The 4,200-nt window shown below is 34.5% G+C and overlaps 1 pseudogene across 1 annotated transcript; it reads left to right on the forward strand.

Annotated features, from left to right (window-relative positions):
• Window positions 1-848: 848 nt before the first annotated feature.
• Window positions 849-3,873, forward strand: LOC111297552 (uncharacterized; annotated as a pseudogene). The gene is made up of 3 exons (XR_016325910.1): window positions 849-2,797; window positions 3,031-3,430; window positions 3,613-3,873. The product of XR_016325910.1 is annotated as an uncharacterized LOC111297552 (transcript).
• The last annotated feature ends 327 nt before the right edge of the window (window positions 3,874-4,200 follow it).

Here is a 4,200-nt window from a genome sequence, read left to right on the forward strand (position 1 = left end):
TTTATTCAATATCAATTTTTTTACAATAACACCAATACAAAAATCTAAAAAATTATTAAAAATAAAGAAAACAAAAATGCAAAAAAGAAAAAAGGAGAGGAGAGAGCGTCACATGACACTCTTCAGAGAGTTAAACTTTTGATCAAAATGATCAAAATTAATAGCATGAATGTTCACGTTGATAATTACTTTCTTTGATTTTTCCTACTTAAGTTGAGTTATAGTGTTTGTCCTTAAGAAAGTTGATTAAGTCGACTAGAATTATGAAAGTTTAATTATCGTTTTATATTTCTACTAAGTTGAATTATAGTGTTTGTCCTTAAGCAAGTTGATTGAGTCAACTAGAATTATAAAAGTGTAATGATCATTTTATATTTCTGTTATACCAATTGAATTTTTGAAAATTTATTATTTAATTGAATTAAAGATATTACTTTAAAGAATTTTTACATGAACAAAAAAAAAATTCATATTACTTTAAAATTTACCTTAAGATAATAAAATCGTATTATTTGTGATATTGAGACATGACATTAGGAATTAAAATATTAGTACTACCACTACAATGATCAAGAATTAGTATTAATATATGTTTATAAATATATTTTGTATTTCAATGATTGTGATATATTTGTAAATAAAACCTAAACTCTATATAAGATGAAAAGAACAAAAGAAAAAATGAAAGTGAAAAAAATCATAGTAAGTATGGCTCAGTTATGCTCAACCCCAAGTAGACGCTTCCAACTAAAGGAGGGGCCCGGCAGCAGATTCTAGCCACTTGACTTTCAAAGTCAGAAAATTTTAACCAATCGTCGGCAGATACTACAAGACAAAATTAGAGTTCCAAAACTTCTCATAAATTGCACCCTAGTTCTTGTTGAAGAACCAAGCACTCTCAAATACAAGCCAATCTCATCAATTAACAAATTGATTCGGGTTGATGGAGCTATCAATCAAGCATTTCAAAGTGTCCTGCTCTTTTTTCTTTGTTTATGTTGAAGTTATAATTCTTCTCCCTTGCTTCAACCTGCAGGGTCTTAATTTGCTCGGTTTAGCAACCCCTATAGTTGGTGGAAATGACACAGATCAGCAAGCTTTACTCGAGTTCAAAGCCAAGATATCTGGTGATCAGCTGAGGACTATGCATTCCTGGAATAGTTCCAACCACTTCTGCCAATGGTATGGTGTCACATGCCGTCGCAAACATCAGCGAGTAATCAAGCTGGAATTGCAATCCCAGAAACCAGCGGGGTCTGTATCGCCATACATTGGAAATTTGAGTTTTCTCAGGGTGTTGAATCTTGCAGGCAACAGCTTCAACAACGAAATTCCTCGAGAAATTGGACGTTTAAGAAGATTGGAAATATTAGAATTGTCCAATAACTCCATCAATGGTGAAATTCCTTCCAATTTATCTGATTGTTCTAAGCTGACATTTGTTCATATGAGAGGCAAGCAGCCAACCGGAGAAATACCGGCTTTGCTTGGTCTCTTGTCAAAACTAAAATTTTTAAGTTTTCCCAACAACAGTTTAACAGGGAGTATCCCACCTTCCCTGTGGAACTTATCGTCTCTGGAGACACTTGCTTTGGCTACGAATAGACTAAATGGGGCTATACCTCAATCTCTTGGGCAACTGACAAATCTTTCCTTTTTTTCTATAGCAGTAAATGCAATTTCTGGAATTGTTCCTGTCTCAATTTTCAACCTGTCTAAGATTACAGATTTTGAAATTGGCGAAAACAAGATTCAAGGTACTCTTCCTTCTGACTTAGGAATCACTATGCCATATATTAAATTCTTTTCCGTCCAGCAAAACCAAATCACTGGACAATTTCCTGTTTCAATATACAATGCCTCAAATCTCGTGATTCTTGGAGTTTCATCCAATCAACTTAATGGAAACTTGCCTCCTTTTGAAAAGCTGGATAAACTATCTATATTTGTCATAGGCAATAATCATTTTGGAAATGGAGGAGCAAGTGACTTGAACTTTCTTTGTACTTTAACCAATACTACAAAACTAGAATATCTAGAGATAAGCCAAATAAATTTTGGAGGGGTATTGCCTGAGTGCATTAGTAATTTGTCTATCACTATTTGGTCCTTAGTAACACAAGATAACAAAATACGGGGAAGAATACCACCAAATGAGAAGAAAGAGCAGCCAACAACAACTTGTGCAGAAAATTCACTTTTACAGTTATCATACCAAAGCATCCTAAGGGCTACTGATGGATTCTCTTTGCAAAATTTGGTTGGTTCAGGTAGCTTCGGTTCTGTATACAAAGGAATTCTAGAAGAGAGTGGAGTAATTATTGCCGTTAAGGTGCTTAATGTTCTTACTCATGGAGCTTCCAGGAGTTTCTTAGCTGAATGTGAGGCCTTGAGGAACATTAGACATCGGAATCTTGTCAAGGTATTAACAGCAATTTCAGGTGTTGATTATCAAGGCAATGATTTTAAAGCATTGGTTTATGAGTTCATGGTAAACGGAAGCTTGGAGGATTGGCTGCATCCATCTGTCGGCATGAATGAACAGGAGACGGTGAGAAACCTGAATTTCTTCCAGAGAGTAAATGTGGCAGTAGATGTTGCTCACGCACTGGAGTATCTGCACCATCATTGTGATACACCAATTATTCATTGTGACCTCAAGCCAAGCAATATTCTACTTGATGAGGAAATAATTGGCCATATAAGTGACTTTGGCTTAGCGAAAATCCTTTCTGCAGATAGGCTTAACTATTCGACTAACTCAAGCTCCCTTGGATTAAGAGGAACTATTGGTTATGCTCCACCAGGAAAGTACATTTTATTCATTCCTTCCATTTTAATACTTAGCACAACATAATTCTAAAGCAAAACATATAATCTGGAAGTACTTTTTGGTTAACTAAAAATGACTACATTACTTCAAAGTAGAATGTAATTTTGCATATTTTAAAGCTTGGATGTCAGAGGCATATCTTTATATTTTTCAAGGTACCTCTTCTGCAATTATTGCTATATATAATTTGTGATGAGTAAATTGTAGAATACGGCATGGGAAGCGAGTTGTCAACAAAAGGTGATGTATATAGCTTTGGCATCCTCTTGCTAGAGATGTTTACGGGCAAAAGGCCAACCAATGAAATGTTCAAAGAAGGTTTCAGCCTTCACAACTTTGTTGTGGCAGCTTTGCCAGAACGAGTGATTGAGATTATAGATCCCAAACTTCTTCAAGAGAGAGTCAGACGAGGAAACGACAAACATCTTCAATGTTTGAATTCAATATTTCAAATAGGAGTCATTTGTTCTGTTGAATCCCCAAGTGAGCGGATGCCCGTGAATGATGTTGTTACCAAGCTTTGTTCTATTAGAGACAAGCTTCATCCAAGTCGATCACATCGTGAGGACCAAACTTTATATGCTGCTCAACCAGCAGGCAAGCAATTTGCATTATTCTTAACAAAAAACTTAAACCATTACATGACTTGAGGCACATTATCACTTCTTTTCAGATAAATACTGTGTTCAGATGATTTGAGCAAGTAAATTGTTTTTCAGTTAACATTAAGTAAATAAGATGGTTTAATTTAGTGATTTCTTTGTTTTCATATGGTTCAGGTATCTGAGAAGCCATATCAATGGACTTGAGTCTTTGGTGTTTCAAACCACTGCCAGTCCTTTTTTTCTCATTGTAACTGGTATTTGCGAAAGCAAAACTTTTCCAACAAGCATTCAAGTTAGAGAAGAGAAAAATAAAGTGCAAGTTTGTCCACCAATTCTTGGTGTATGTAATCCGTATGAATTTTCTTTTGTTGTGGATTATCATCAAATCAGAATTTAGAATAATGCAAATAAGTTGTTCCGCTACACCTTTTGTGGCTGGTTAATATAAATTTAGAAAAAAATAAGACAAATCAATCAATCCATTTAGTTGAAAAAATAAGCCCAGTGACATTCTCCCTTGATAAGCTAGTTAGATAAAGTGACACCAATGACAACTACGTGAATAAATTTTATAATATCTACGATGCTACTTGGCTCACAAATATTAATACTAGAAATTCAACATTATCTATGTTGTAACATCCTAATATGATATTGAGATATTCTAGGGATTTGTTATGATATATATGTAAAGATTTAAACCCAAATCAATGAGGCATCTTTTGTGGGAAAACTGTAAGACTTTCGAGTCAAAGCAGATAA

The sequence above is a fragment of the Durio zibethinus genome, chromosome 12 (genome assembly GCF_047325235.1).
Source record: "Durio zibethinus cultivar Kanyao isolate XHJ-2024 chromosome 12, ASM4732523v1, whole genome shotgun sequence".
NCBI lineage: Eukaryota > Viridiplantae > Streptophyta > Magnoliopsida > Malvales > Malvaceae > Durio > Durio zibethinus.